Genomic DNA, 20,250 nt, shown 5'->3' on the forward strand with positions numbered 1-20,250 from the left:
TCTGAAAGCCTGAGAATCAGGAGAGCTGATTGTAGACATCTTGTTCCAAAAGCCAGCAGGCTTGAGACACAAGAAGAGCCCGTGTTTCAGTGTAAATCTGAAAACCAGAGCCCCAGCTCCAAGCAGTCAAGCAGGAGGAGTTCTGTCTTACTCAGTATTTTTATTCTATGCATGCTTTAAATACACTGGATGATCTCACTCACACTAGGGAGAATGATCGACTTTACTCAGTCTACCAATTCAATGTTCATTTCATCCTCAGAATGCCCAGAATAATATATGACCAAATGTCTGGACACTCCATGGCCAGTCAAGCTGACGTGTAACATTAACCATCACACCCATGGTATATGGTTCTTTGGCAGTCAGCATTGGTGTTCGTTGACTACCTACCCTGTGCTCAGCTCCCTGCCAGGCAATGGAAAAGATTGAAGCAGAGAAAATCAGACTGTGTCTGCCCTGGAGGGACTGGACCAGACAGGGCTAATCTCAACATCAATGTTCTTCAGGCCTCTAGAGCTGTGCTGTCCCTTAGAATTAGCGGGTGAGCCACAAACATGAACCATGAGTGTAATTTTAGATTTTCTAGCAGCCATACATTTAAAATATAAACTTTAAAAATATGTTTTCTTTTACCCAGGATTCTAAAATGTATTATAATTTGCAATCACATAAAAATTATTAATGAAATATTTTACACTCTGTTTTTTGAATCTGGTCTCTGAACAGTGTGTACTTTGCCACTACAGCACATCTCAGTTCCAGCAAGCCAGAATCTAAGTGCTCTGTAGCCACGCATGACGAGGAGCTGCTGAATAGGCAGTGAATCCAGAGTTTGCTAGTTATGCTCTATCTCGTCTGTCTTAATCACATTGTGTTATGGTCTGAGACTCAAGTAACTGAGAGTTTGGGGAACGAACCTGTTTGGCGGATTTGATGTAACACAAGTGGAATTTCTCAGGACAAGCTGCCTGGGAAAATCAGACGTGGATTGTCCACAGTTACTCTAAATCTACAGACTATCAGAAGTACTGTTACAAGGTTATCCACTTTTTATGAACCAGCGTAGGCTGGTTGTTGGGCAACCCTGCTCCTAGATATTACTTTCTGTTCTGCATTATTCATATCACTTCACTCCCAAGTCACATTTACTATCCCATGTCACATGAGGACCTCCTTGCATGAGAATATTCTACTATCATAAGATTTTGCTGATTCTCATCAAATGTATATCATGTGCATCCCACTCACTCATACTTCTAACCAGCATCCCCCTTTTAAATAAAAGTTTTGTCATCTCCCCTGAGGACACGTCATCCATCCCCACACCATACCCCTAAGGTAATATGAGAATTCCATTTCTGGTCCCTCTCCTTGTCCCATTTGGGTAACTGATATTTAGATGCTACATGAGTCCTCTTCCCTCTTTCTTTCTTAATGTGGCTTTCCCAGGCAGACCTTCATGTGAAGACATCTTGGAGTCTCTTTTCCAGCCCACTCCTCCATTCTTTACAGTCTGAGTCTTCTCTCCAGCTCACAGAACTGTCCTTGGTGATGGCATTATTATGTGTCAGTTTGAGGGCAGACGATGTCACTGATATATCAAGGAAAAAAATTCATCTCAACTCTCAAGGAACAAGAACCCTCTAAAAGGAATGCCTGATCTTGAATTTTGAGACAGAATAGACTTAGAACCCAGTGCTCATTGTTCTATAGTGGTGATTTTCCTAGAATATAATATTGGTTAATACAGCATAGAATAACTTTGGTTTTTTAATCCCCTTTTGTACTTTGGCCACCTCATGCAAAGAGTTGACTCATTGGAAAAGACTCTGATGCTGGGAGGGATTGGGGGCAGGAGGAGAAGGGGACAACAGAGAATGAGATGGCTGGATGGCATCACTGACTCAATGGACGTGAGTCTGAGTGAACTCCGGGAGTTGGTGATGGACAGGGAGGCCTGGCGTGCTGTGATTCATGGGGTCACAAAGAGTTGGACACGACTGAGAGACTGAACTGAACTGAACTGATCTGTCCTCTTAGATAAAAATTATTTCATTTTCTCTGAGAAAACAATTTTCCCCCAAGTAGTGATTAAACTGTTTTACCCTTGAGGAGGAAAAAATAATTTCATATTCTGTTAATATTTATATTAATGTCAGACTTTGTTATGTAAATTGTAGCTAATTCAGGCACTTGGGTCTAGATGCAGAGTTTGGAGTCAAGTTTCAGTGATTTTTGTCTTGATGTGGGAAACTAGTGTTTCTTTTTCTCTCTTGAGAAGCTTGTATGACCAGTGTTTCTTTGTGGGAGGATGTCAAGTCTTCTGCAGGGTCTCGCTCCCACACTGTGCTGAACACTTTAAATGCCATTTCCTATGATCCCACCCTTAACACTTCCTACTCCATGTTTCCCAGATCGTCTCATGTGCTCCCTAAGCTGCACAGTGTGCATTCACAGCCATCAAACCCATGACCCTTGGCAAACCATCTAAACCAAATTAGAGGAAAATGCAGAAAACTGATGAATAGAAAACAATGTCCAGTCCAGTGAACCGATTCAGTTATCATGTATTTGCTTACCTTCACTGGGCTTCCCTTGTGGCTCAGCTGGTAAAGAATCCGCCTGCAATGCGGGAGACCTGGGTTCGATCCCTGGTTTGGGAAGATCCCCTGGAGAAGGGAAAGTCTACCCACCCCAGTATTCTGGTCTATACTTTAGACTCACATCGGTTGGCATGAAACCATCTTTGTGCAAAGACCAGCCTGACTCCTTTTACTTTTCTGCAGGAGAGGTCAGGGTTTGTGTAGGTGATACTTAAGCCAAAAGAGCAGAGGCAGTGGGTCATGATCAGAGGTGCCACCTGGGGAGCTGGGGACTTAGCAGACCAGAACCACCCTGTAGAACCTAGCCTGAGTTTTGAAGTCCCAGGTCTCAGGGGTCATTTCTCTACCAGACAGAATCAGTTGATCTGGTCCCTGAGAAGCAGTTCCTGCTGGTGGTGCTGCCAAGCTAGACGACACTGGTTTATTTTAGTTTTAGTTTTAGAGCTCCTGGTGGGAATTTCAACTCAAGAATGTGAATGCTGCACACAAGGGCAGTTCCCACTGTCTGGGCAGCAAATGCAAAGTAGGAAGGAGAGGCAAGTTGTCCTCTCTGTCTCTCAGCCATCTGTGGGGTTCTCTGTGGACCCCAAGAGACTGAAAGGACCCTACAATTGACAAGGCCTGCCCTCAAGTGATAAACCCATCTGTAAAGCCTTGAAAACTTTACAGGCTTCTCCTACAAGTTCTTTTTATAAGATACACCAGCACATACAGAATATTCTCTTCTCCTTTAGGTCTGTTCTTATCATTCAGGTTTCTCCAAGAAAGTGGGAAGTCATATTCTATAGATACCCAAACTGAATCTCAAATGCTCAGTTTTCTGTTCATCTATGTTAATTATTTTGTATTGTCTGTGACTATGCAACCTGAAGTTATGGCCTACACTTAACCACACTAGCTTCGCTAAAGGCATTTGGCATGATGTAAGTTTCAATTAATTTTTATAGGCTCCTTTCCTAACCTCCAAACCAACTCTGTCAGCTACACACATGTACTTTCCTGAGGGGACCACACACATACTGGTTTCTCTCAAGTTCTTTGCTGAGACTTTTTCACTTCCTACTTGATGGATGAAGTCAGCTTTCCCCTGCTGTTTCTTAATTTTTTTATGGGGGGGTCACAGAACCACTCTAGATCTGCTGAATACTGTAGACCCACTCCTCATGTAACTGCATATGCAAACTAATTCATACTTGCAGGTTATTTTATGACTCCCTGACCTCTGCATGAACCCCAGGGCTAGGATCCAGTGACTGTGAGAAAACCTCACCTCCTAGTGAAAGTGAAAATCTGCCCATCAGATGGCAAAATATGAAGAGAGAATTTTCATGGTGGAAAATAATTTGATTGCTTCAGGTGGCAGTGAAAGTAATAATTCTTATTATTTAATCAGTCTGGATTCAGAATTCAGAGGAATATCCAAATATTAATTACTTAAAAAAATAGTAGAATTGAGGGTTAGTCTTAGACTTTTCCATAATAGCACATACAGAAGTTATTATTATTTTTTGGTTAATTTTGATTCATATTCCCCCCTGGGTAACTAACTATAAGTTGTTCATAAGAAACATGTTAATCTATCAGGAATTAAATGGCTCTTCCTTGTTCTTCATATTTTGAGAGCTTTTGCTGTATTAAAAGTGATCTAGATAGTTTTACCTTGCAACTTATTTTTTAATTCTGTTGAGACATAAAACAATTTATAGTAATTGTTGGTTATATGAAGGGTCATAATAAGCAATCGTATGAGTTCTTATTCAAATTGCAAGCTGCTTGTATTGTCTCATAACTTCAAACAAATCAGCCTGTGCAGAGCCATTTGCTCTAGCTATATAATATGTTGAAAATATGAATAATAACCCTTACATTTACATCAAATTTTGGCCTTTGAGACAAGAATATAATAACATATTATAAAATAGATTTAGCTGGCATCTTATCATAATTCTCGGGTCTTATTAATACATTTGAAACCACTAATACAAAACCTGCTTATGTGTTTGACGCTGAAGCATAGTGGGAGTCATTAAGTTACATTCACAAATGTTGTATATGTGTCATGTTTTACTCCCATTATTTAAGGTTGACAATTTATGTTTGCTAGATCTGATAAGCCTATACTCAGAGCACTTTGTAACAGGTTTACTATTAAATAAATTTCATAGACAGTATAAAAACTTAAAATGCAGAAAAATACAAAGTAGGAAATTAAAAGTACCAATATTCCTATCCCCAGGGTCTCTGTATAATGAGAGGGATTTCTCTCCATAGGGAAGTTTAACCTCTATCATGATAGCAGGAGTTTTTAGTTTTCAGTTATCTATCATGTCTTATGCTTTCTCCTTTTCATTTCAATATGACCATCCTTTCTAATTCCTAATTTTTAATAAATGCTGGAGAGGGTGTGGAGAAAAGGGAACCCTCTTAGACTGTTGGTGGGAATGCAAACTAGCACAGCCACTACGGAGAACAGTGTGGAGATTCCTTAAAAAACTGGAAATAGAACTGCCATACGACCCAGCAATCCCACTGCTGGGCATACACACTGAGGAAACCAGAATTGAAAGAGACACATGTACCCCAATGTTCATCGCAGCACTGTTTACAATAGCCAGGACATGGAAGCAACCGAGATGTCCATCAGCAGATGAATGGATAAGAAAGCTGTGGTACATATACACAATGGAGTATTACTCAACCATTAAAAAGAATACATTTGAATCAGTTCTAATGAAGTGGATGAAACTACAGAGTAAAGTAAGCCAGAAAGAAAAACACCAATACAGTATACTAACGCATATATATGGAATTTAGAAAGATAGTAACAATAACCCTGTATACGAGACAACAGAAGAGACACTGATGTATAGAACAGTCTTGTGGACTCTGTGGGAGAGGGAGAGGGTGGGATGATTTGGGAGAATGGCATTGAAACATGTATAATATCATATATGAAACGAGTCGCCAGTCCAGGTTCGATGCACGATACTGGATGCTTGGGGCTGGTGCACTGGGATGACTCAGAGGGATGGTATGGGGAGGGAGGAGGGAGGAGGGTTCAGGATGGGGAACACATGTATACCTGTGGTGTATTCATGTTGATCTATGGCAAAACCAATACAATGTTGTAAAGTTTAAAAATAAAATAAAACTAAAAAAAAGAAAAATTAAAAAAAAATAAAAATAAAAAATATGGACTACTTTCTGTAAGGCATATATGATGTGTAAAACCATTTTTATTTAAACTCAAATATAGAATATTGGATAGGAGTTTGGACTTTGAGTCACCACTTTTTCCAGAATTGGCCATGTCACTTTCATTCTGTGTGAAGTTGTGTATCTCCCTTTTTTTCATCTTTATCTCCTATAAAATGGGGGAAATTGTCATACCACTGTCATAAGGAAGAACAGTTATCTAAATGGGGAATGTATGAATAAATATATGTGAAGTTCTTAGTGCAATATCTGGTATTTAATAAATAACTATTGTGCCAGCTCTTACTGGGAATGCTGGTGGTGCTTTTGAATAAAAACCATTTTTTTTTTTCTGATCGTAAGTTTTTTTATAATGCTTATTCATAAACAGTATTTACATGTGCTAATTAGGAAGAGAAAATACCTTCTCTTAAACAGTAGTTTCCTCCTATTCTTTCAGTAAGTTCAGTTGCTCAGTCGTGTCCAACTCTTTGTGACCCCACAGACTGCAGCACACCAGGCTTCCCTGTCCATCATCAACTCCTGGAGCTTGCTCAAACTCATGTCCATTACATTGGTGATGCCATCCAACCATCTCATTCTCTGTCATCCCCTTCTCCTCCTGCCTTCAATCTTTCCCAGGATCGCTGTCTTTTCCAATGAGTCAGTTCTTTGCATCAGGTGGCCAAAATATTGGAGCTTTAGCTTCAGTATCAGTCCTTCCAAAGAATACTCAGGACTGATTTCCTTTAGGATTGACTGGTTTGATCTCCTTGCAGTCCAAGAGACTCTCAAGAGTCTTCTCCAAAACCATAGTTAAAAAGCATCAATTCTTCAGTGCTTAGCTTTCTTTATAGTCCAATTCTCACATGCATACATGATTACTGGAAAAACCATGTCAGTAAAGTCACATCTCTGCTTTTTGCTATACTGTTTAGGTTGGTCATAGCTTTTCTTCAAAGGAGCAAGCGTCTTTTAATTTCATGGCTGCAGTCACCATCTGCAATGGAGCAGAGAAAATTGGAGCTCTGCTCTTGGAGCCCAAGAAAATAAAAGTCTCTCATCTAAAGTTTCCCCATCTATTTGCCATAAAGTGATGGGACCAGATGCCATGATCTTGGTTTATTCAGTGTTGAGCTTTAAGCCAACTTTTTCACTCTTCTCTTGCACTTTCATTAAGAGGCTCTTTAGTTCTTTACTTTCTGTCAAAAGGGTGGTATCATCTGCGTATCTGAGGTTATTGATATTTCTCCCAGCAGTCTTGATTCCAGCTTGTGCTTCATCTAGCCTGGCATTTTGTGTGATGTACTCTGCATATAAGTTAAATAAGCAGGATTACAATACACAGCCTTGACATACCCCTTTCCCATTCTTTATCTACCATCAATAGTTGACAGTGTTAAACTTTTCTATAGTTATAAATATATAGAGAGAGATACATGTGAAAGTGAAATTCACTGAGTTGTGTCTGACTCTTTGTGACCCCATGGACTATACTGTCCATGGAATTCTCCAGGCCAGAATACTAAAGTGGATAGCCTTTCCCTTCTCCAGGGGATCTTCCTGACCCAGGGGTCAAACCCAGGTCTTTTGCATTGCAGGCAGAATTTTTTACCAGCTGAGCTGTCAGGGAAGCCCAAGAATACTGGAGTGGGTAGCCTATCTCTTCTTCAGCAGGTCTTCCCACTCCAGGAATCAAACTGGGATTTACTGCATTGCAGGCAGATTTTTTTACCAACTGAGCTATCAGAGAATTTGTATATATGCAAATCCACAAAATTTGTATAGATAATTTTAAAGAAATTATACTAAATGTTATGTTTTATAGAATCATGGATTTTTCACTTGATAAATGCCAGAAACATTTCTATGTCAATGTGAGTAAACATTCTCTTTATAAAGGTTTTATACATTTTTTCCTATAATTTAAAAATTCATTTGTATCCTAAAGTTTTATTCCTGCTATGAAGGAAAGCTATTAATTTTTGTATTTTTCTCTTATAACAGGTTCCCTTACTGAATTTTCCTGTTTGTTTTCTTAGTTTTATTCAGTTTATTCTTTAGAATTTCTAGGTAGACATCAAATCAAGAGCAAAAAATTTAATTGTGTCTTATTCTAATACTTTTCATCCCTTTTTCTTTACTGCATTGGCCAAAATTGCCATTATATGTTGAATAACTATAAATGGTATCTTCCTTATTTAACTCTTGCCTTTGCTAGGAATGCTCTTTTCATTTAAATGAAAAATTTGTTTGCTGAAACCTTAGAATCATTCTTGGATAATTTGCATTCAATCTGTTAACAAATTCAGTTGGAAATACCCTCAAAATATATGCTCCAGTTCCTTTTATGTATATCCACTACTACTTCGTAGGTCAAGTCACCATGATGTTTTACCTGGCACTGCAGTACTTGCTAAGAGTTCTGTATGTATCCACCTTTTCTTCTTTGTAATCTGTTTGTTCCTAAACAGAATGATCTTTTTCAAATGTAAAGCTAGTCTTGTCAATGCCATGGTTAAGTTTCCAGGCATTGTAATCATATTTAGAATAAATTCCAAATTTTTGCAAAATTTCCACACGACTTATCCTTGACAACCTCTCCAGGCTTATTTCCTAAAACTCTTAGTTGTTCCCATTCTGTTCTCAATCTTGCTAAACTGGTCTTCCTGTTGTTCCTCAAACACATCAACAAGGCTTCTGCCTCCAATCCCTTGAATTTCCCTCTTTCTGGAATATTCTATACCGTGATATTCCTGTACCTCATTCCTCACTTTGTATATATAGACCCATGCTCCTTCAGTTCAGTTCAGCCACTCAGTCATGTCCTACTCTTTGTGACCCCATGGACTGCAGCCCGCCAGGCCTCCCTGTCTGTCACCAACTCCCAGTGTTTACTCAAAATCACATCCATCATGTCGGTGATGTCATCCAACCATCTCATCCTCTGTCATCCCCTTCTCCTTCCGCCTTCAATCTTTCCCAGCATCAGGGTCTTCCACGGAGTCAGTTCTTTGCATCAGGTGGCCAAAGTATTGGAGTTTCAGCTTCAACATCAGTCCTTCCAATGATTATTCAGGACTGATTTCCTTTAGGATGGATTGGTTGCACCTGCTTGTAGTCCAAGGGACTCTCAAGAGTCTTCTCCAACACCACAGTTCAAGAGCATCAATTCTTTGGCACTAAGCTTTCTTTATAGTCAAGTTCTCACATCCATACATGACTACTGGAAAAACCATAGCTTTGACTAGATGGACTATTGTTGGTAAAGTAATGTCTCTGCTTTTTAATATGCTGTCTAGATTGGTCATAACTTTTCTTCCAAGGAGTAAGCATCTTTCAATTTCATGGCTTCAGTTATCATCTGCAGTGATTTTGGAGCCCCCAAAAATAAAGTCTCTCACTGTTTCCACTGTTTCTCCATCTATTTGCCATGAAGTGATGGGACCAGATGCCATGATCTTAGTTTTCTGAATGTTGAGCTTTAAGCCAACTTTTTCACTCTCCTCTTTCACTTTCATCAAGACACTCTTTAGTTCTTCTTCACTTTCTGCCATAAGGGTAGTGTCATCTGCATATCTGAGGTTATTGATATTTCTCCCAGCAATCTTGATTCCAGCTTATGCTTCCTCCAGCCCAGCGTTTCTCATGATGTACTCTGCATATGAGTTAAATAAGCAGGGTGACAATATACAGCCTTGACGTACTCCTTTCCCGATTTGGACCTAGTCTGTTGTTCCATGTCTAGTTCTAACTGTTGTTTCTTGACCTACATACAGATTTCTCAAGAGGCAGGTCAGGTGGTCTGGTATTCCCATCTCTTTCAGAATTTTCCACAGATTGTTGTGATCGCCACAGCCCATGCTCCTTAGAGCAATATTTTCTAGCCACCTTACCTGGAGGTTCATCTCATTCACTATAGTCTTTGTCCTTTTGCTCAGGTTTTGTCTTCCTAACAATTAAAAACCCTTGACATTATATTATACAGTAATTTGTTTGTTTATTATTGTTTCTTTGTTAGGATATAAACTCTTTGGAAGTCTGTCTTCATGTTGTTTATTGCTTTGTCTTCCCTGGTTATGACAGTGCCTAGGGCATAGTAGGAACTCCATGCACGCTATTTTTAGGATGAATCAATCAATGGGTACAGTACTTTTCAAGTGCAGTCATGGAAAGTCACATTTACCTTGGCATTTTAAAGACTCTTAGAAGTCTGGCAATTCTGTTTAACCTTGTTTAAGGCCTTCCTGTTTCACATAATTGTTTAAACGTGATAAACTTTTTCCCCAATATATCACTAGTAAAAGCTTATACAATATTGCTCTGTTGAACCTGAATTGGGAACTCGGCTTTGTTGTTCTCACTCTTTCTCTGTTTTTTATGCTATCCTTATCAGATTTTGAGGTAAGAGTCCTTCCAGCTTTAAAATTAAGTGGAAATTTTAAGCTTATCCGTATGATCTGAAACAGTTTTAAAGTTAAAATAAGGTCATTAATTATTTCCTTGAAATCTTGAGAGAAACTTAAAATATCTAGATCTAGTGTCAATGGTCAAAGTTATAATTTGACAGTCTTCTGTGTTTTTCTAAGATCCGGAAGATTTTATACCTTTTCATAAATTATTAAATTTAATTTTTTCTGGGAATTAAATCACTTATATGGTTTATGTATGGTATAATATTTATATAATATTCTCATATTTTAAAGTCTTTGTGTATATGCTTTTATGGTTCTTTTATCATTCCTAATGTTTATGTGTCTGTGTTTTTCATTATTTGGTTACATTTTGGTCTCTTGGTAAATATGCCAGAGTTTATATGTTATATCTGTCTCTATTACTTGGTTTTATTTATTAATACAGCTATTTGGTGGTAGGGAGACTTGGTTCTAATACGTTTTTAACTCCTTTCATGTGGTTTAATAAATTCCTCCATGAGGGAAATTTGTTTTCACTTTAGTTGAATTATAGCAAAAAAAAAAAGTCTCTAGGAGTCTACACTTCAGAATATATTGAGATTCTCACATAATAGAGCAAGCTCATTTTTGGTAAATTTTCATTTTATGAATGTTTTGGAACATGTATAGGACACAGGTTTTATTTATATTTATAGTCAAGCCAGATAACTGCATTATCAACGTTCTCTTTAATTTTTGATGGTACTTTAAATTATTAAAACAATCATATTGATTGTCCTTTATTTCTACTAATTTTTGATTTACACATTCTTGTGCTGTATTAACTGAAGTATGAAACTTTATGGCCATTAAATCAACTTTGTGAGATATTTGCTTCTATGGTCATGACTAAAGCTGGCCTGGACTTGTGTCCTTTTTCTACTACTTTTGTTGAGTTTTAAAGTTATGTTAGTCTCATAAAAGAAGGAGCCCAGAAGAGATGTATCTTCTTTTTCCTATTCTCTAGAAGACTTTGTGTAAGATATCTTTTCAATATCTTTGATAGAACTTGCTGGAAAATCCATCTAAACCCATAGTTTTTTTGTGGGAAAGTTTTACTGGACTTTATAAATGAATTCAGTTCAACTTCTAATTATGTTTTGTTAAAGAAATATTTATGCTTACTTCATACTTCCAACATTGTTATTGAGAGGTCAAAATCAGTCTGTGTTGTTCCTACCTATTTAGTCTTTACATTTAAGATTTTCTTGATGTCTTTGTTTTCTGCAGCTTCACTCTGATGTACATAGGTCTGGATTTGCTTTTACTTATCCTATGAATTTTTCTTAAGGCTTATTGAATAAGAATTGTTTTCTTTCATCAATCTGAATTAAAATATCCATTCATTTTAAACACTGCTTCTTTCCTATTCTTCTGGAAATCAAATTAATGTATGTTACACTATGTCTTTTAATGTCTCTTACCTTGTCCAATGTATGTTTCATGTTTTTATCTCCCCACATTTCATTCCAGCTGTTTTCTTTTAATCTATCTTCTAGTTTTTTAATTTTCTCTTTAGTAGTGTTAAACTCACCTATCGAGTCCTTAATTGTATTATTGCATTGTTCATTTCTACAACTTCCAGTTAATTTTCAAGTCTTTAGTGTCAGATTTTACTTTTTTCCAATTGCTTATTATAATACTTAAATTCAGCTTCTATCTCATTGATCATAGTAACTACATTACTTTATATGTAAAGTATATTACATAATTCATAAACACAGATTTTATTTCGGTTGTCTATGGTTTGTGTTGATTTTAACTATTGTTGCCTTTTTTCTGTATTATATAGTCTTTTATTATTTGCTAAAAATTTTATTTGAAAATTTATTTTTGAGGAATAATTTGAGACTTATATATCTTCTAACAGAGAAGAATATGCTTTTTTAGTGACCGGTACTTAAGAGTGAAAGTGGTCTTAGATCAAGGCTTAGGGATTTTCTAAGTTACCTAGTTGGCCTGTCAGAACATCCTAACGTAAGAGTGCAGCCCCCAAGTTTCCCCACCACCAATAGAGTATATGCTGCGTTAAGTTTCTACCTTTAGTGAGTGAAAGTCGCTCAGTCGTGTCCGACTCTTTGCAACCCCATGGACTGTATAGTCCATGGAATTCTCCAGGTCAGAATACTGGAGTGGGTAGCCTTTCCTTTCTCCAGGGGATCTTCCCAACCCAGGGACCAAACCTAGGTCTTCCACATTGCAGGCAGATTCTTTATCAGCTGAGCCTCAAGGGAAACCCAAGACTACTGGAGTGGGAGCCTATTCCTTCTCCTGTGGATCTTTCTGACCCAAGAATCGAACCAATGGTTCCTGCATTGCAGGCAGATTCCTTACCAACTGGTCTATGCGGGAAGCAAATAAATTTTCTACCTTTGGTGGGCACTAAATTCAGATTCATTCTTCCAGCTCCTGAAATTTACATAAAATATCTACTTGCCTTTCAGTGCTTACCCCCCGCAAATAGACAAATTAGTATAAAAGCATCAGCCAGGGAAGAGGGAATACTCTTCAGGGTATTGAATCCTGGTGTCTTCAGCACCTAAATCTTGCCGCTTCTCAATTTCAGGAACTCCCCCTCTCAGGTGCTTCTCCTACATAGGCAGTGTGCCTGAAAAGAAGGTCCCTAATGGATCTCTTTTTATTTTATCTTCTCAACAAGAAATTCCATGATGCCTTGTTGGGTGTTTGATGTTATTGCTGCTACTGCTAAGTCACTTCAGTAGAGCCTGACTCTGTGCGACCCCGTAGACGGCAGCCCACCAGGCTCCCGTCCCTGGGATTCTCCAGGCAAGAACACTGGAGTGGGTTGCCATTTCCTTCTCCAATGCATGAAAGTTAAAAGTGAAAGTGAAGTTGCTCAGTCGTGTCCGACTCTTCGAAACCCCATGGATTGCAGCGCACCAGGCTCCTCCATCCATGGGATTTTCCAGGCAAGAGTACTGGAGTGGGTTTCCATTGCCTTCTCTGGTTTGATGTTATTGGGTTGGCCCAAAAGTCTGTTTGGGTTTCCTGTAAGATGTTACAGAAAAAAACCCAAACTGAAATTAAGATATTTTCTGGCTTTTTCACCAAATATTTTGGTGGTCTTCATGGGGTGATGCCAGTGGCCTAGTCTGTCATAAGCACAAGTGGAAACCTCTGTGTATGTTTATGTGTATGAGTTTGTGTGACTGTCATAATTAGCTTTCTTTTTTTTTTTGTTTTACTATTTTTTATTATACTTTATGCCAGCAGGTTGAACAATACGCTGAACACGGAATTTTTATTTTTTTTAATTTTATTTTTATTATAATTTTTTTTTTTTACTTTACAATATTGTATTGGTTTTGCCATACATCAACATGCATCTGCCACAGGTGTACACGTGTTCCCCATCCTGAACTCCCTCCCACCTCCCTCCCCATACCATCCCTCTGGGTCATCCCAGTGCACCAGCCCCAAGCTTCCTGTATCCTGCATCGAACCTGGACTGGCGATTCATTTCTTATGATATTATACATGTTTTAATGCCATTCTCCCAAATCACCCCCCCTCACAGAGTCCAAAAGACTGTTCTATACACCTGTGTCTCTTTTGCTGTCTCACATACAGGGTTGTCATTACCATCTTTCTAAATTCCATATATATGTGTTGGTATACTGTATTGGTGTTTTTCTTTCTTTTAAAAACTCATTTCTAGTACCAGTCTATTTCAGTTCAAGCTCTTTCTTCTGGTGGCAACTTGTTATTCTCCTTTTAAATGATGAGTTTCTGTCATGTTTAATGATTTTTCGTTGACTGCTCATGCTGAAAGCAGATCTAGACAGTTGAGTATTAGTGACTGATAAAGTCTCCATTTGCAGTCCTGTTGCCTTCATCACTTGAAATATGCTCAGGTATATTGGATGAAAATAGACAGTTAGGCATGCCCCGTCATAAGCGAGTGATCCACTCTCTTATGGATCCACTACATGGATTTATAGATGAACTTCACCACCACACTTTGGGCAGTTAATGCCAGCAAAAGGCAAAGAAGTGGACATTTTCCATGTTCAGTACAAACTAGGCATTATAAAAAGAGATAGTCTGGTATTCCCCTCTATATCACTTTCAAACTTATAATTTCCACAGGCCTTTGAAGACAGTTAACAGCATGGGCTGGAGAAGGCAGTGGCACCCCACTCCAGTACTCTTGCCTGGAGAATCCCATGGACAGAGGAGCCTGGTAGGCTGCAGTCCATGGGGTCGCGAAGAGTCGGACACGACTGAGCGACTTCACTTTCACTTTTCACTTTCATGCACTGGAGAAGGAAATGGCAACCCACTCCAGTGTTCTTGCCTGGAGAATCCCAGGGATGGCAGAGCCTGGTGGGCTGCTCTCTACGGGGTCGCACAGAGTGGGACACGACTGAAGTGACTTAGCAGGAGCAGCAGCAGCAGCATGGGCACTGAAGCCACATAACCTGAGCTCTCACTTATTAGTTGTGTAATTTGGGTCAAGTAATATAGTCCCTCTATACTTCATGTTTCTAATCTCAAGATAATAATAGTACCTTCTTGGATTACTAAAGGAAGTACAATTAGAGCGATGCATGGCATTTAAGTAGTAAATGCTCAATAAATGTTGACTGTCCTCATGTCCCATGTGAGCTTTAAACACATAGGTTTAAAATTCCTTTTCTTTTTTTTTCCCATTGCTAGATATCATGATTTATGTGAGATTGTTCTGAATATTTAATACAAAATTTTCCCATGCAACTATTTTGCTGATAGTTATTTAAAATCCTTTTATTTTATCAATGTTTGATAAAAGAACAAAATATTGAACTTCCTCAGGCTATTAGAATAACCTGAGCACCACAATTCTACATCTTTCTAGATAACAGAAAATTTTCTGGTTTTAATTTATAATTTTATGTCAAATTATTATACCCTAAATTATTTTCTTCAAATTTCTTTATCGTTGGCTTTTGTTAATCAGGTTACATTTAGTCAGTTAGATAATTGGCACTTGGAAGTTTTGCTGTTCAAAAGAAATGATCTCCTTTTGGCATCTAAAACAAAGGATATAATTTGTAGTAAGCAGGCTATCCTTGTCTTCTGGTGGTGGAGTCTGCTCAACTTTAAATGACTTATTCAGTTAGAAGCTAATTAATGTGTTAAAAACTCTAGTTGAAAAGGTTGGCAACATCTATAATCAGATGAGTAATTTACTAGAGATAGAAATTATAAGACATGATCTGATGGAAATGCTAGAAATTACGTGCGGGCATAATCAAGGTTAAATGAGATCCTAATGGTAGGGAGTCTGATCCAATAGGATGAGTATCTTTATAAGACACCAGAAGGTGGTGTCTTCTGTCCACGCACGTGCACAGTGAAGGCCCAGGAGAGGACATGGTGAGGAGGCAGCTGTCTGCAGGCTAGGCAGAGAGCCCTCACCAGGACCTGAGGTGGTAGCATCTTCATCTAGGACTTTTAGCCTCCAGAATTGTGAGACAATAAATTTCTGTTGTTTAAGGTATCCAAGATATATTATTGTTGTTGTTGTTATGGAAGCCTGAGCAGACTCAAATAGTTGGGTAGAATTTATAGAGAATTCCAATTAGAGAAAATCTGAGCAAATACATGGAAGAAAGAATAAGGTTTATCAGGGTATGTGCAAGTGAATTAGTAGTGCTGGAACATTAAAACAAGACTGTGATGAGTGAAGAAGAATGGCAATAATGAGTAAATAATGATAAATAAATTGAGTCATTTCATGGAAGCCCTTAAATTCCATACTGAGGAACTTGGATTTTGTCCTAAAAAAGCAGATGAGAATTAAGTAATAAATTCACAAGATGACATTTATGGTTTTTTTTTTTTTATATGTGTTATTACTTTATTTCACAGAAAGTAGCAACTTTCTGTGAATGAGAAGGATTATTTTTATTTTCACATTATAGACAACAAAATTATCATTTTTAATCAACAATTGTAGGCCATGTGAATGATGAATTTTTGTGGACATAAACTGAGGGAGAGGAGATCATTAGGAAGCTATTCTAGTCTTCAAGATAACAGACAACAAAGGCTTAAACCACTATACTGGAGGTAAAGATGGAAAGAGCTGACATGGATCTAAATACCCCTGTAGGTAAAAATAACATCTCATTGTTGTCTTTGAGGTAAAAATTAAGAGAACAAGAGATGTAAGGGATTCTTTGCAGGCAGAAACAAATCCCAATTTTTAAATACATGATGCATACACAATTTGGGAGATTATTTTAATGGAAAATAATACATAATTATAAAATACCTGCCCCCCTGGTTTGGCTCCATGATAAATTCACCTCCACAGGTAGATTTATGCTTAAATGTCTGGATAGATCTTGTGCCGTCAGTTCTGCTCACATTCATATGGAAAGGGCACAGATGGGGAAGGGGGGGCAGTGAATGGGTTTGGTTTTGGTCATCCCCATATAGGCATCAGAGAAGCAGTTAGAAATGTTTGAAAGGATGCTGGACATAATAGTCTGAAGTTTTTGAAATCTGAATTTGCAGAATAAGTATATTAATTTAGGAGTCATCAGAGATTAAGCAGAAGTCAAAACTAAGTAAAACAATTGGATCATCCAAAGAAGGCATTCAAGTATGAAATTTTGAGGAACACTTTAACAGATGCAGAGACTCAATGAGAGAACAATAACATTTTAGTTCAGTGGTCTAGGTATTAAATAACAGCAGTGCTGAAGGGAATTGAAGTGTGTTATTTCAGAAATTTTAGTTGGCCAGGAAGACTAGAACAATTTGACAACAGAGGGATGAATGAAAAGCACGAACGAGGATGATAATGAGTTATAGCGCTCGGGCCAGTTGAGTAGATGAAATTGGCATACTGATGTGGGAAGTCAGAACAGTTTTTGAAAAAATGGCTAATTTGAAGTGACTTCAGAATATCATAATAGAAATGTCTATTAGCAGTTGGAAATGCATCCAGCAATTGCTGACTTTGAGCTCGATATTATCTTTGTCTTTATTTTCCAATGTAAAGGGGAAAGTTCCAAAATGTAATATCACTTGTCTAGTGCCTGGTACTCCTATAGAAGGTGAGTTCAGAATCATCAGCCAGTCAGTGGTATTCTAAGCTCTAGGAGTGGAGAAAATTACTGCAAGAATATTCAAAGGATGCCCACAGACAGAATCCTAGAGAATACCAAGAGCCAAGAGAACAGAGGATAAAAGCCAACCAAAAAGCTTTTGCTCTCTATTTCTCTCTTCCCTCACTCCCTGGCAAGCACCAAGTTGCTTTCTTCCTCTGTGGATTTATATATTCTGGATATTTTATGCAAATTATATAATATGTGACCTTTTGTGTTTGGCTTCTTTTACTTGGCATAACATTTTTGAAGTTTAGCCAAGTTTGTACCTTGTATCAGTATTTCATTTTTGTGGCTGAATAATATTCTGTTCTGTGTCTGTGCCACAATTTATTTATGTATTCACCCACTGATGAACATATGGGTTGTTTCCACCTTTTAGCTATTAAAATAGGACAACTGTGAACATGCATTAATTTGAATACCTGTTTTTGATTATTTTGCGTATATACCTAGAATTGTTGGTGCAAGTAAAATTCTTTAACTTTCTGAAGATTCCTGAACTGTTTTCCACAGGGAGTTAACCATTTTATATTTCTACCAGTAATGTGTAAATTTTCTAATTTCTTCATATCCTTGCCAACACTTATATCTATTTGCTTGTTTATTTGATAACCGCTCTTGTGAGTATGGGCTTCCCTCGTGGCTCAGACGGTGAAGAATCAGCCTGCGATGAGGGATACCTGGGTTTGATCCTTGGGTTGGGAAAATCCCCTGGAGGAGGGCATGGAACCCACTCCAGTATTCTTACCTGGAGAATCCCATGGACAGAGGAGTCTGGCGGGCTGCGGTCCATGGCGTCGCAGAGTCAGACATGACTGAACGATTAACACTTTCACTTGTGGGTTAAGGCAGTACCTCATGATTCTGATTTGCATTTCTGTGATGATTAATGATGTTGAACATCTTTTTGTGTGCTTGTCAGACATTTGTATATCTCCTTTGGAGAAACTTCATTCAGTTCAAGTCTCTGGTCATTTTTTAATTGGCTTGTTTTTATTTTGTTATTGAATTGTACATGTATTTTTGTGTTTTAAAGAATAAATCCTTGTCAGATATGTGATTTGCAAGTATTTTTACCCAATCTGTAGGTTGTTTTTCACTCTTTTGGTACTGTTCTTTGCATGAAAAATTAGATTGATGTAGTCCAATTTATTTACTTTTTTTTCTTTTGTTGTTTGAGCATTCAGTGTCAATTTAAGAATCCTTTGCTAAACCAAGGTCATAAAGACTTACTCCTAGGGACTTCCCTGGAAGTTCAGTGGTTAAGATTCCCTGCTTCCAATGCAAGGGGTGTGAGTTAAGTCCCTGTCAGGGAGCTAAGATTCCATAGCAAAGCCAAAAATAATTTTTTCTATAACTTTAGTTCTTAATTTAGATCACTGATCCATTTTTAGTTAATTTGTATATATAATATGGGGTAAGGGTCCAACTTCTTTCTTTTATATGTGGGTATACAGTTAGTACCCTCATACCATTTGTTCAAAAGACTGTCTCTATCCCATTTAAGTGATCTTGGTACCCTTGTTGAAAATCACCTGGTCATAGAGTTAAAAATCTTTTTCTGGGCCCAATTCTGTTTCATTGCTGTGTATAAATTTATCCTTTCTCCAGCACCACACTGTTGGTATTACTTTAGTTTTGTAATTAGTTTTGAAATCTGGAGTGAATCCTCCAAATTTGTTCTTTTTCAAGATTATTTTGACAGTTTAACCAGTTTCAAGATTGTTTAACTTGAAATTTCATATGAATTTAAGAATTTGCTTTTCTATTTCTGTGAAAAAGGCTAATAGAGTTTTGATAGGATTGCTTTGAATTTGTAGATCATTTCGCCATTTTAACAATATTAAGTCTTCAAATTCATGAACTTAGGTTATCTTTCCATTTCCTTAGATTAAAAAAAAATTATTTTCATCAGCTATTACAGTTTTCAGCATAAAAGTCTTTCATGTCTTTGGCCAAGTTTATTCATAGGTATTTTATTCTTTTGGATACTACTGTAAATAGAATTATTTTCTTAATATCCTTTTTCATTCATTGCTGGTATGTAAAAGACAACTAATATTGTGCATGATCTTGTATCCTGCAACCTTTTGAATTTACTTATTATTCATAAAGAATATTGGCTTATCATTTTCCTATCTTGTGATATATTTTTCTGGCTTTGGTTTCATGGTAATACAGGCCTCATAGAATGAATTATGATGTTTTCCTTCCTGCTGTATTATTTTGGAATAGTTTGAGAAAGATTGATGTTAATTCTTCTCTATATGTTTGGTAGAAATCACCAGTGAAGCTTGATACTGGACTTTTCTCTATTGGAAGGTTGATTACTGATTAAAAAAAAAAAAATCTCTTGTTCTAGGTATATGCATATTTATTATTCTTCCCAATTCAGTTTTGGTAATTTATGTATTTCTAGTTTTTATTTGTCTAAGTAATCTAACTTTTGTGTATAGTTGTTTATGATATTCTTTTATAATCCTATTTATTTATTTTTTAATTTTAAATTTATTTTTTAATTGAAGGGTAATTGCTTTACAGAATTGTGCTGGTTTCTGCCAAACATCAGGTCAGTAGTAATATCCCCACTTTCATTTCTGATTTTCTTTTTGTGCATCTCTCTTCTCTTCTCTTAGTAAGTCTAGCTAAAAGTTTATCAATTGTTTATGTTTTTGAAGAATCTACTTTTGGTTTCATTGATTCTATTATTTTGTTATTCTTTATTTCATTTATCTCTACTCATCATTTACTTACTTCTGCTAGCTTTGCCTTTAGCTTGCCCTTGTTTTTCTAGTTCTTTAAGATATAAAATTTGATTATTGATTTGGGAATGTTTATTTTTGTTAATGTAAGCATGTACAGCTATAAACT

At 37.2% G+C, this 20,250-nt stretch overlaps 1 protein-coding gene across 3 annotated transcripts in view; it reads left to right on the forward strand.

The window, feature by feature from the left end:
• KCNN2 (potassium calcium-activated channel subfamily N member 2) overlaps positions 1–20,250 on the forward strand; it is a 495,496-nt gene that overhangs the window by 220,261 nt on the left and 254,985 nt on the right. Inside the window, exon 3 of one of the 3 annotated variants that reach the window (XM_059890246.1) lies at positions 19,905–19,948. The exons of the other annotated variants lie outside the window; for them this stretch is intronic. The gene's annotated coding sequence lies outside the window, so the exon portion shown is untranslated. The remainder of the gene's footprint in view (positions 1–19,904; positions 19,949–20,250) is intronic. 3 annotated transcript variants of the gene reach the window in all.

Source organism: Bos taurus, chromosome 10, assembly GCF_002263795.3.
Source record: "Bos taurus isolate L1 Dominette 01449 registration number 42190680 breed Hereford chromosome 10, ARS-UCD2.0, whole genome shotgun sequence".
NCBI classification, from domain to species: Eukaryota; Metazoa; Chordata; class Mammalia; order Artiodactyla; family Bovidae; genus Bos; species Bos taurus.